This window comes from Centruroides vittatus, unplaced genomic scaffold, assembly GCF_030686945.1.
Source record: "Centruroides vittatus isolate TY-2023 unplaced genomic scaffold, ASM3068694v2 contig_2292, whole genome shotgun sequence".
NCBI classification, from domain to species: Eukaryota; Metazoa; Arthropoda; class Arachnida; order Scorpiones; family Buthidae; genus Centruroides; species Centruroides vittatus.
In genome coordinates this window covers 1-14740 of record NW_027121431.1, presented here as the reverse complement: position 1 = coordinate 14740, position 14740 = coordinate 1, and the positions used below count along the sequence as shown (strand labels likewise).

The 14740-nt window shown below is 30.2% G+C and overlaps 1 long non-coding RNA gene across 1 annotated transcript; it reads left to right on the top strand.

The window, feature by feature from the left end:
* Positions 1-2783: 2783 nt before the first annotated feature.
* Positions 2784-14414, top strand: LOC136971045 (uncharacterized). The gene is made up of 3 exons (XR_010880092.1): positions 2784-2918; positions 9686-9745; positions 14364-14414. It is a non-coding gene; the product is annotated as an uncharacterized lncRNA (long non-coding RNA).
* The last annotated feature ends 326 nt before the right edge of the window (positions 14415-14740 follow it).

Sequence of the window (14740 nt, the reverse complement as noted above, 5' to 3'; positions counted from 1 at the left end):
TTAACAAATTTTCATAAACAAGATTTCAAACAACATAGTTTGCCTTTTACATTTTGATGATGATATCACTCAGCTGATCATCATTCATACACAGACACTTTGCATTAATTCTTTTTACCTCAATGTCTTTACTATTATAAATTTCTGTTTGTATCCTTGTCTACTTAGACCTTGTTTATTAACAGGACTTATTATACTGGTGTAGTTTAGTTTCCGATTAGCAAATAGAGGAGATCTTAGTCAAAAGTCAAAACAAAATATCTTTATTTTTACCTGGTGAAAATAAAGATTCTCAATTTGCTAATTGGAAACTACAGCAGTATAATAAGTCCTTTTTAATAAACAAGGTGCAAATAGACAAGAATACAAATAGACATTTTGCATCTTTGCAATATGTCAATGGCACAACATATTCTCAGGTATGTTATTGATTGCATGAGAAATTTTTATACAAGTTTTAATATTTTGTGGATGTTCTTCATGTACTAACTATACTTTGTTTGCAAAATATTGAAACTTTTAAAGCAAAAATTTGTTGTGCAATTAATAGCATATTCAAGAATATGCTATTAATCGTACGCGTTGCTTGCACTCTCCGAGACATAGTCTTGTCCCAGAATGGCTTCGCCATTTTACTTGTTTTGAAGATGACATCACACCAGTAACCGCTATTAATTCATAGACACTCTTCATATCTTCTAAGTATATCAAGCATAAAGTGGTGTAGCATATTCTTGGATATGCTACACCACTTTATGCTTGATATACTTAGAAGATATGAAGAGTGTCTATGGATTAATAGCAGTTACTGGTATCAAAACAAATGAAACGGCAAAGCCATTCTTGGGATGAGACTGTCTTGGAGAGCGTGAGCAATGCATGCGCAAATCTCGCACTCACACCTGTTTGTAGAAATAGTCTCAGCATTTTGTATTTTATTTTGACCCTGTTCTTGGTCCCCTGACTACCTACAAGTCTGGTTTATTTTATATGCACATGATTTGGGCATCAAGTACTTTGTGCCAAATCGCAACTCTTGACATGTACTCCTTCATACCTGTAAGGTGTGCAGCTGTTGGCAGCAGTGCAATATTAGAAACAACGATCAATGTCAACAATAAATGGCAAACTATATTGTTTGAAATTCTTTACAAGGGATTGCTGCAAGCAGACATGATGAACTTGTACCATATGCCATCATTGAAGAGATACAGTGGAAGCAGGATAACTCAGTCATTTTCTTTCCCCAATTGTCTAACATATAGATTTACATTAAATCAAACTGTTTAACTTGAATGGGATTTTGATACAATATTTTCATAAACTCTCTGAAATTTTAATTTAAAGAAAATAATTAACATTCATCTATCAAGTAAACTAATCAGAAACTTTTTATAAAGCACGGGAACCACATACAACTAAAAGTAAATATTGTGAATACTATGATACACTTCATGTCTAGTCTTCTTAATGATGTGAGCGCTAAGATTGGCCTTTCTTTACCGCTAGACTTATTACACCACCACAGGACGTCAAATTAGACCTAGAAAAACACTTTTTTATTTTCAGAATGCATTTTGGACCTGGAGTTCCTCATCAGCTTTTGAGGGACTCCAGGTCCGAAACGCATTCTGAAAATAAAATAGTGTTTTTCTAAGTCTAATTTGATGTCCTGTAGTGACATAATAAGTCTAGCAATAAAGAAAGGCCAATGTTAGTGCTCACAAGTCAGTAAACATTGTCATGTGATGACAGGTGGGGTTGGTAGCTTCTAGACAGCATGTGTGACCTATATATTGTAACTGCCATTCAAACCTGCTTTTTTTTTTTAATTTGATTTCTGATGGATTTCGTCAACTAGCTGATGTAATAAATAAATAGATTATTGATAAATTAATTTAGAATAGGACTATAATTGTTTTTTAATTTAAAAATTTTAACAATTGTCGCAAAATTTTAAAGAGCATTGTTTATGATAAAAAATAAAATAAAAACAGATTGATTCTAGGTGCAGACTAGTATATAACAACATTGCCTGACATTCACACCATCCAAACTGAATTTAAAGGTGTTTTGATGGTGATAAAAAAATATATATAAATCAGTACAAATATACTGTGAATTCCTAAGAGGAGGTGCAAAAAATAGAACTTTCATGTGAGTTCAAGATACCCTAGTGGCAGCATTGCTTGTACATAAAAATTTCTTAATAAATATTTAAAAGTTAATAAATAATCATCTATTTATAATTATCCACTCTCCTGCTGGATTCTGTGCATTTAACTATGCCTACACTAAGATAAGACCTGAACTATGATGAAAAAATCAAAATGGAACAGATATCTGAAAAAAATACATTTTAAACTTCCTTATATTTATTGCCTTTGCCGAATTGCATTCAAAAACATTGTTTTCCCTTTCTTGCAACGTGAATATAAGAACATTTTAGACAGAGTAGAATTTTCATCTGTTTTGAAAATTAGTAAAAAGACAAGAAAACTTTCAGTTTCTATATAACTAACTTATGTTAATGGTCTTTATTTGTTTCTACTCATTTAAAATTTATATTTTCTCCTAAACGCTTGAAAATATTTAAAGTTTTGTTGAAAAACAATCTTACACCTAATTTAGACATACTATCAATTAACTGGGTGTATAATAAGGAATTATAAGTAGCCTTGTAACAAAATAGAAATTTTAATTTTTATATTAAAACTAATAAAAATTAGGATAAAATATTTAAAATATTGTTTTATTTTCTATTCTATAATACTTTTTTAATATATAAATTTATCTATTTTTAAGCTCACCAAAATTTGTTTATCCATCAATAAATGGACGGCGATTTCCCATGCAGAGGAATTTACAAGAGGTTATTTTATCTCATCATGAAGAAGTTATTAAATTTATTTATAGTAGTAAGTATTAATTCTAATTTTTAAATATGATTATTTTGTTAAAAAATAAGTGAGTGTAAATATTCTCACACTTAAAGTATTTAATTTTTAAATTATTTATATTTGAAATAATCTTTTTTTATAAAGAGTACACTTTACAAGATTAAATAAATGTAAGTTATATATTAAATTATTTGCTATTAGTATTGAATATTTATTGATTTAATAAATCAATAAATATTCAAATACAATCCTTAAAGCATTTCAATTGAATTTATTTTATTTATGAAATTCAGCACAGATTTTGTAATGTAATTAAACTGTTTAGTTAAAATTAATAATTGTAGATTTAATATTTTATTACATGAGCTAATAATATGCTATTGCCAATTTATTAGATTATATTATATTTTAAAGATTTTTCAGCACAACTTAATTTCTTGATTTATAGATCTATTGCACAAATTTTAAGTAGAATCATTGGTTTAAGTTTTATATCAGTTTATTCTAATATTTTAGTATTTATCAGATATATTTTATTATAGTAAACTAAATATGTAGATCCTATATCCTTTCAGGTTTATCTGGCTTATTTTCAGAGACTTAATAATTATCTTTGAAGAACAGCATTAAAATATTAATGTTTAAAAAATATTTAAAATAATTGAAGGCCTTTTATTTTTAAATATAATTAATAATAATAATAACTCTCCTGTGGTCACCTCCTGGTTGTGTGGTGGGAAAGCCCAGTAATTTTACTGATTTATAGGGCAATGCAGGCTGGAGCACAAGATCCTTATAGGGACACCCATGCCAGTAAGGTCAATGGGGAGAAATGAAGCTAAGAGTGACCACACCCACATTCTGTGGAGATATTTATCATGGTAGTAACTAGATCTAAGTATGATACCGGCTCGGACATTGCCCAGGTTAACAAGGTCTGTGTTCGTGGGTTAGCAGAGGCTCACATTCGAAAAATAGGCCACAGTCTCCTTGGTTACCGGTGGCGAAAGCAGCACCGGCCCAAGCATGGTTACTTCAATGCCCTCAACAGATGTGAGGAACCAACCTAGCCTTGGTGTTTCTATGGCAATGCATCCACTGACCACAAAGGCTGGAAAACCATGCCAACAGATGAAATGGACAATAGAAATGAACGAGTTTATCATCCATACTTACTACACCATCACAAAACTTGAAACAAACATGACAGCATACAGACAACAACTACAGCATAGATTCACGCAACAATATCCTCACCTCACTGTCACCGAACAAAGGGTTGTTGATCAAAAAAGAACAATTATACACAACAACCTCATCCCACAAACAACACTTGAACTTATCAAACAACAGGTTGCTGATCAAATACATCAACAGACAGAAACATCTAACATTAATGAAGATCATGTAACCTGTCAGGATAATCCAGCAACAAGTACTGATTACAGCACACACACACAACAACTACCACTATTGATACTACAGACACTTCCTCATCCATCACTGATAACATAGACATTGATTTAGTTAATATGCTATCGCTTATATTTCAGGAAACACTCACTAAATATGCAGGCACAGATCCCACACAACGACCACAAATACCAAAAATCAACACGTCAAAAGTAGGAAAAACACTAAATTATGTAAACACTCACTTACTACCACACTACATTCATTCAATTTCTACACTCTCAGACATTCATACATTAGTTTATGCTGGGGCAGTCACAGTAGTGACACACCATGGACTGAAAATACAATTGCAGACAGATACACACAAAACACAGTTCTATCACAAGCCTGCCTAGCTGAGAAGAATAGAAACACAAATAAATGACATTACACAGCAGTTAGGCAGGCTGACACAATACACTAAAAACAACATAACACCCAAATTAAAGAAACAACTCAAAAACATTTTCAAGAAAATTAAAACACACATTACAGAATACATCGACATACTAAAACAAAAACTCGCAGCCAAAGCACGTAGACTCAAATGATACAAAACATGCTCACTACGAAAACAACAAAATAAATTATTCACAAACAATGAAAAACTCTTCTACAGACAAATCAGTATCAAAACAAACACTGATACACAGCACAGTGGCACACCAACAGAAGAACTCACAACTTACTGGTCTTGTCTTTGGTCCAGTGTTGTTGCACACAGTGCTGATACTGGCTGGATTGTGGAGAACAAAAACTTGCATAACATACCAACTATGCCCTGTGCTGAGATAAACGTACATGACATCCACCACTCTGTTACTAGAACACACAACTGGAAGACACCTGGTGTAGACAACATTCTAAATTTCTGGTACAAAAAATTTACATCACTGCACCAGAAACTTTCTAAATACCTAACACACATCATCATCAATCCACAAGACATGCCAAAATTTCTTACTCAGGGCATCACTTACATGAAACCTAAAAACAACAATACCACAGACCCTCTCTCCCTCTCTACATACACTGCAGATCTGGACATCATAGCAGACTTTAATACGGCAAAACTCATCCTCGCTTTGTCCCCCATAGAACACCTCAGATGGTTGGAGGCATTCAGATATTTAAATCTACTCTCACATCAACGTGCGTAAATATTAAGGAGGAAATGGTTTTGTCAATGGCCTGGCATAGTTGATGGACAACACAATTTAACTGTTTGTTGAGTCCCTGTTTGGCAACTGAATGAACAGGCTTGACATGAATTTTTGAATTTTTTTGTGCTTGTAATTTGAACACCTGTTCAAATTTATATTCTAAAAAGCTGTTACATTCCATCAGGTAACTGTTATGTCTGAGGAAGAACTCTGATGGAGTTTGAAAATGTTTGCGTTAATTTTTTGTTTTGTTTCTGTGCACACCGTAAATGGTTCTGTACATGAGTACATGATTATTAAAGAATAACAACATATATTATAATGGTACCAGGTCCAATGGACCCAGACGGTAGTTAGTGTGTTAAATCTACTCTAGATTTTTATCATCGTAACTGACCATTTATACCAATGATCTTAGATATGTAATGAAGACTTGTAATTATTCTTGGTGATCCAACATAAATGTTTTGCTTTGTAGATTTATTCTCAATAGTTATAAAGATGCTTGTTGGTCTGAGAACTATGCTTGTAATAAGAAAGTCAGAGCAATTGCTGTCTAACGCAACTGTCCCGGCCAATTTCTAAGATAAAACTAGAAGATTAAAATGAATTATTCATTACTTACCGTATATCTCGGCAGATAAGACGACATTCAGATAAGATGAGGTATAAATTTTCGTCAAAGTTTTATAGTTTTAGCATATATCTGTCCTATAAGATGACTCCCAAACTATCAATGGCCTATGAATTTCGTTTAGATCAGCGATCATTATCTGGATAATAATTCTGTATAGCGTATACGGAATTATGTCCTATTTGTAATTTTTCAAATGAACAAATTTATTTTCTTTCATCTGGCAGCACTGCCTTGCAGTTGTTGCAAGCATTCGCACTGATTCGGCATTTGGGTAATGACCTTGACTATTCACAAAAACGTCATATGGGCTATTCTATTTTGTGCACATACCCTACTCTCCATTAGTAAATAATTACGGTTTGTTCGTTTTTTTATATAATGGTTTTAATTTATATAAATTTCAATCTAATTTTTTGTATCTGTCCTATAAGACAACCCCGGATTTTGGGGCCTTTTTTTACGATTCAATTATCGTCTTATCTGTCGAGATATACGGTATATAGAATGACACTTAAAATTTAATTGCAATTAAAGAATGACATCTGGGAACATTTTTAGCAAAAAATACTGTAGAAAATGGATTCTATTTTTAAGTATTAAGAATAGAATACAAATTGTACTTAATCACTGAAGTGATGAAGCACAGTTTGCCTGAAATGGTTGACAATATATGTAATTCTTGTGTTTGTACTTTGCGGATTTTCTTTTATCCTGTTCAAGACTACTATTATTAACTTACTGTAGCTACTCAAATTCTAAATATTGAAATTGGATATGTTTATACAATATTTCTTGCTCAAAAAGTTCCAGGAATTTTTTCATTACTTATTTAGGGTGATATAATTTCACCTGTAGTTAATCTATATATTAATTGAAAAAGCATTTGAATCTGTAAGACTTAGTTTAAGTAAATTGCTGGAATTAGAAAATATAGTTCAGGCATCAAATTAAAGCTCTGTAGATATAATGCTACTGATGAAAGATTTGAGAAAGGTACAATGGTTCAGACATGGTGGAGTGGCAAAAGTACATTGTTACGTCTACAGGACAGGACAAACATTTTGGGCACTCACATGCCATCTAGTGATTTAGTTTTTTATTTTTAATCATTAAAACAACCCGTTGCTCACCCCTACTCTGAATTCTTGCTGTTTGCTACTTATGCCTTAATTCTTTATTCATTATTATTTTTTTTAACATTAATAAGTTTAAACACTTGCAGTACCTATTTAAATAATAAAATAAAATTAAGAATCATTTTTATTTTTGATGGCAGTTCCATCTATCAACTTTTAGTGCCAATTTTTGTTTTTATTTTACTGTTACTCTGTGATGAGACTAAAATGTGATTCTAACCATCCAATTCATTACTTAGTGCCAATTGATGGATCTCTTGACAAACCTACCAACAAAAGAGGAGTAAACTTGAATATCTGACTGTTGGTAGGTCTAAGAGTTTATTTTTGAAGCCCAGGACAAGATGATTGTCATGAGTGGGCTGCCACTAGCATCACCATTAATCTGAAGTTCTGCCAGTTGAAGTTGGTTGACCTTAAAAATGCCAAATTGCCACCCTGGGACCAAGATACAAAATTGAAAGTAGCCATTGAGAAACAGGTCCTGTGGGAAGAACCTCATGGTACTGAAGGACAGGTAGATGCAAATCTCAGACAAACACTTGCTGTACTGATGACTTTTGTGTAGAAACTAAATTTTAAATGCACTCATTGATTTTATTTCAATTGAATAAAACCATCCAATTAAACAGGTTCCTGCTAGTGAATTATTGATTTTAATCTTCTAGTTTTGGCATCAAAATAAAACATTTGGATAAGATTTCATATTCATATATAAAATTTGGGTTTTATCTTATCTTTTGATTAGCATTTTTTAAGAAGAATGAATTATATTATTATTCTTATTATTTTTTAATCATTTAAGGAACTTTATCAAACTTTAAGGTGTTTGATTCTGTGTATTAAAAGAACCATAAATAATTCGAGTGAGTAATCGCAGATGGATGGACTAACATTTTCGATCCTTTCTACGGATCATCTTCAGGTCAAAGGTTTTGAAATCGGAATGCTCTTTGAATATTGTGCAATCAGTGCATTTTCAAATTGTTTTTTGAATGCATTTATAAATTGAAATTTGGTCTGAGGCATCAATATCACAATTCCAATTTGAAAACCTTTGTTCTGAGGAACAAAATTTAAATAATTCAAGTTTTACCATTGTGAGAGTTTCAATGGAAGCTCAATAAAAAAAAGATAAAAACTTTAGGCTTCCATAGTAGTATATAAAGTAAAGATCTGTTATAAGTTAGCACAATTTTGTCATTTAGGAACTTTGAAAGATCTCAATGCATTCATTTACATTAAAACAATCTTTTTAATTGTTAAAATTATTTTTTCATTACTGTAGTTAAAATATTAATGGGCAAGATATGTTATGTTTTTATATAATTATATACTTGATTTAACCTCATTTTCTACATCATGCACTTGCATTTTACACAAGAGATACATTGTGCAAGATGATGCCTTCTCAAAATGCATTAATTTAAAACTGTTGCAATATATTCTTGCTTTTAAACATGCTATTGTGTTTGTTATTAATGTTATCTTTTCTTTTATTACATTATATCATCATAATCATAGTGTTGAAAATACTGAGGGAATGGGGGATAAAATGGATGCACTGTATTCTCACTAGTTAAGCCTGGTCCATTAAGTCTCTTCTGCTGGTAAATATCCAGCAGGATATAAGTTTTTTCATTTTTTCCTCTCCCTCTCCTTTCAGGTTTTCTTGGTATGCAGACTCTCATTCTGTTAATTGCCATATTACAAAGAAACTGCAAACTGCTTAGATCATTATCTTTGGAAATTGTTCTTTTTATAAACATTCTTACCAGTTTCGAGATGCATATGTTACTCTCATAAATTTTTTGCATACAATGAGATTTTATTAATAGTATTTTACAATATATTAAACTGTTTCAAATTCACATAAAATGTAGCTGCACTATAGATAATAAACAAAATTAAGTTGATTTTGTTTACTATTTAAATTTAAAACGATAAGAAAATACAAATTATTTTCTAGAAAGCTTAAATTTTTTGATATTGAATGGACTAAGCCAGTGGTTCCCAAACTATTTTGATTCTCAGCACCCTTGCAGATTTTCTACAAGGGTGCTGATTTTCCCAAGGTGCCCTATGTGAAATTCTAACAAGTACATTAATTTCTGACATTATAAAAATTTTATAACATTTCGTGACGCCCTTGTGAGGAAGCCGCGACACCCTAGGGCACCACGATGCACACTTTGGGAACGGCTGGACTAGCAGTAACTTTAAGTTTGCAATTCATTGAAATTATTTAGACATTGTCTTTATTCATTTAAAATATTTAATGTAAATTACTAAATAAGAAATAAAATAATTTCAATTTTAACTGGAATAAATATTTACTTTAATTAATAAAATTAAAGAAAATTTAAATATATATATATATATTTTTTTCTGTAGCCTGGAAAAATGTGTACAAAGAATATGAACTGACAAAGCAATCACCCGCAGAAGGAAAAGGTAAATTATTCCAAATTTATCATTTCTGCCTATGAATATTATATTCTGTTAAGGATTATGTAATTAGAAAGATTAAGTTTTTAAATGTAAAATTATTAGATATTTTTTTAATGCATATGAAATGTTTGTATTAATGTAAAAAGATCATTTGTTCATAAAATTTACTTGTCTTAATTCAAAATTGTCTGCAGGAAGAATTATGCAGACAGAACTACATAGTAGAATAATGGAAATAATTGACTAAAGCAACATCTTGGAAATTACTTTTAAAAAATTGTCAGGGAAAAACTGTTTGAGAAAGAATTGTCTGGAGAACAGTCCAGGGAAGAACTGACAGGTAACCCTATCTTTAGGGAACAAAACATCCAGTTCAGACATAATATTGAAGGTAAAAATACAAAAGTCTTATTAAGTGGACAGTCTTTTCACAGACACTGGATAAAAATTTCTTATCCTTTTTCCTTATATCTACCAAGTTACACAAAGAGAAATGTATTTACTGTGGAATAAGAAAAACTTTTTTATCTTCCTTGGATGTCCATTTAAAACAAAAGGAAAGAAAAAGTTAAATAATGTATAATAAACTGACTATTCAAAAATGTATATAGATAATAGGAAAAATATGATTAAAAGTAGTATTAAAAATTTACGAAAAAGGACATATGAAGAGGTTAAGAAAATATTAAAGTAATACAATATAAATACAGTGAAAAGTCTGTATAACAAACACCAGTTTAACAAAATTTTTAGTATAACTGATATCTTTAATCCCCACCAATTTCCTATTCAGCTTAATGCAAAAATGTTTCAGTTTAACAAATACCATTATAATGTAATAAGAATATTTTCATTATAACAAAATCTATAAATGCATAAATCATTCATTATTAGTAAATGTTGAGTATTATGTCAATCTGGCAACATAAATTTTAATGTCTAGTTCAACTGCAACACTAATTTTAATCGTTACTGATGGTTTTGTGTTGATGTCATTACTCTACAGTTTATTTCTTCATGAGAAAAAATGGAGGGGAAAAAAAAACTTATTATTCTCTTCCAAAGAAAACTGTTTAAAATATTAGATAATATGCAAAAAGGAATTAACCAAAAAGATGTGCCTGACAGCCTACTGGAATTCTGTCTCATAGTACTACATTTTATCAAAAAAAACTAATTTTTGTGTGTGTTGTTTCTTTAATCAGACTTTTTTACCAGAAAATAATGGCTTCAAGCATAAATAACAGTTATAGTAGTATCGATTAGTTGGAATCCTGCCTCTCTATCATTAGTTTAGTTGTTTGGTCATGATATTTTTTGATATTTATTTTTATTAAATTTGAATAAAAATTAATCTATAATATGACTTATATCCTGAAAATTTGATTCTATATAAATACTAATAGATAAAGTTTTTAAAAATGCTTACATTTTGAAAAACAAAAAACACGTAATTTTTCGTCAATAAAGTTCTTTCATCCTTTCATTTTTGACTGTATTTCAATTTAACGAAATTTCAGTATAACAAAAATATTTCAATGATCCCCTCAATTTCATTATATTGACATTTCACTGTATAGTTACAGAATAAATTATTGAATAAAGTACATCAAAAAGGACAAAAAAAGAAAATAAAGATATAGTGTGCAAAATGAAAATGATATACAGTGGGTGATTGGTTAATGAACAGTTCAGTTAACAAACAAATCGGATAACGAACACTTTCTTGGAAGATTTTTGTGTTCGGACAACGAACACCTTACAGAACAAACACAAGAAGAAGCAACGTAAAATAATGAATACCTATTGGTCTTCCCTTGTCTTTGGGCGACAATTGGAAACTTTTTGGAGCGCTGGAACGTCTCCCGCGCTCCAAAAAGTTCCAATTGTTGACACTCAACCCTGTCAGATAGTATTCCTCTGAACTTTGAAACTCTCCCTTCTAATTCCAGCCTTTTATTTTTCTGACAGAAACAATTCTTTTATAGTATTTGCAAGACTGTCGGGCAGGCACTCGTCAAGTTTTGCATAGGTTTTTATTTTCGAAAGGTGATAGTATAATAGCAAAGGTTGAAAGTGGGCAGATGGCTTATACAGGTCTACAGTAGGCCACAGTTCAATCTTATCTAGGTAAGATACTGTACTATCAAGACTCAAACAGCTTAAGGAGTAATAAAAATCACATCTGAGAAATAAAGAACATTGAAGAGCTCATAATGGAACCTGAAACTGATCTGACAACAGAAGAACGCCAAGAACTCTTGAATGAAGAACATCAAGAAACTCGACAAGATATAATTCTCTTTTTCAGAAGAAAACAATGTAGATATCTGCTATTAAACATTTTTTTGAAGAAGTGGGAGGATGTCAGAACGACAGTCTTAGAATGGCATCCAAATCAGGTTGAGGTTAATAGACTTAAGGATCTCTACAATTACAATGCTATTAATTACTTCTGAAAAGTCTTGAAGAAGAGAGAGAAGCAATCAACATTAGAAAGATTCTTTAACAACCACAAACAAAAAAAAAAAGACATATACAGTCTTACATTTTTATCAATGTATTTTTATTATTACATATAAATAAACATAGTAAGAAAGTATATATTTTTTATTTTTTGGGGTCTCCAGAATGAATTAATCAAATTCCCATAAAAACCTATGGTAAATCAATAATCGATTAACAAACAATTCAGATAGTGAACAAAGTTTTGGAACAGATTATGTTCGTTAACCTATCACCCTCTATATAAGTATTTAAATTCTTTTTGCATATAATCCAAGGAACAAATATAGGAAAAACTAGGAGAAAACTTATTGGGGATTAGAAAAACATTGCAGATCTTAAACAAAATAGCTTCACCTCAGTGACAAGGACATAATATAAATAAAGTGAAAGCTGAAATAGCAAATTATAAAAGAGATTCTTGCATTGGAAGTTTAAAGAATAAATATTTAATGTGTACTGTACATAAACAATACAGATTTTTGTTAATTAGATTTTTTTTTTTTTGAGTTGTTTAGATTAGTCTTATCAAGAAAAAGCAAGTCAAAAAGGATTACAGACATAACATGTTTTTATAAATAAATCCATGATTATTTTTCCATGAATATCTTGGCAAAAACAACAAACAAATTTGGTTTCGATTAGTGAAAGCACACTGTACTTTTAAGCTGTTTTTCCAACTACAAATATTAGAAAGAAATTATAACAAAAATATCTCCAAAATAGAGCAGAGAAAAACTTAATGGTATAGCCATGTTAGAATATATACATGGTACGATCCAAAAGTTCGGGGAATGCAGTAATCTATGACAACAAAAGCATGGATTTGAAGTGAAGTTACAGCGTATGAAATGGATTTTACCAAACCACCTCTACGTGTTCAGGTTAATTTCACCCACGTCATGTGATTAAACAGCAGCGCTCGCGGTTTAATCACATGACATGGGTGAAATTAACCTGAACACGTAGAGGTGGTTTGGTAAAATCCATTTCATACGCTGTAACTTCACTTCAAATCCATGCTTTTGTTGTCATAGATTACTGCATTCCCCGAACTTTTGGATCATACCACATGTATATATATATATAGCATTATGCTGGATTCATTAAACTCTAGCAAGATGATGCTAGAAAATGAAGTAAAATTGGTTTAATCATGGTAAATCAAACTCTGATTTCCAATGATTGAATTGCTTCTATATTAAGTTTTTCCTGAAAATATTTTATAATTCAAATTATATTATATTAAGATATTTAAATGTGATACTTTTTAGGCTAAGATATTATGAACTGTTCATACCTATTGTAAAGAAGTTTATTGTGTTGCTAAAAAGTAATAATTACAATAGACTCTCGTATAACGTGGGGATACGTTTCACGTTGTAGGAAATCGCGTTATACGGGACAGATCAATTTATGCAAATTCAGGAGTCTGTAAATTGTAACGGTTGTCAATAAATCTGTACTGTACAACCAATATTAACAAAACAGCATCGTTGGAACTTATTTGTTGATACTTCCGATAGTGAATAAATGTTAAAATAAAATTATGCACTTCACTGTTTAAGTTGAATAAAATTATTTTTCTCTTATATCTTTAAATGATTGTATTATTATTTTTTTATAAATTGCTACTTCTTTAAACTATCAGCTTCACTATTCATATATAAACAACAGGTAAGTGTACACAAATATACTTTTCTAAACAAAAAATCAGAAACTATGTGAAAATGTTAAATTTATTGCGCTGTATGAGCACTAGTTGCAATTTTTTTGTCACGTTGTACGGGAATGCGTTATACGAGAGTCTACTGTAATATATTAAAATTTTATATTTGAGATTTATATACTACATAATATATTAATTTTTTTTCATATAAATTACAATTGTTCTTGTTATAGAATGTAACAGAAGATTGATTTTGTACAATGAATTAATTACTATTATTTTTATATTTCATAATAATAAATTATGCTATGTAATTAGTAATTAAACATTTTTAACTAACACAAGTTGGTTGATAAATTTTGATGTTTTAAGACAACTGAATTATAAATTAAAAATGGTTTCAGTTAAACTGTTGAATCATTTTTTAGTAATTTGTTTGTTTTTTAGTGCCTAATGTGGTGTTCTATCAAGATAAAAGTACAGAGAACAATTTACATGGTAAGATTTTTTTTAAATTTTAATTGATTAGATCTGTGTTAAAAAATTATTTAATAATATGTATATTGACTTAATACAGAAATGTTTAAATTGACTATAAAAGCCAATCTAAAATTGCAGGTTGATTGCATCTTACTTTGATATACAGTATAGAGTTTTCATAATAAGGCTTTTCATTTGTTTTCATTTTCCAAGCATGTTCCCAAATCTTTCATTTGCTTGAAAGATTTGGAAGATGCTTTTGAAAAGGTTGAAAGGTTCGAAAAAATTTAAATTTGAAACTTCAATGTTTTAAAAAAAGAAACATTTTTTAGAATTCATTTTTG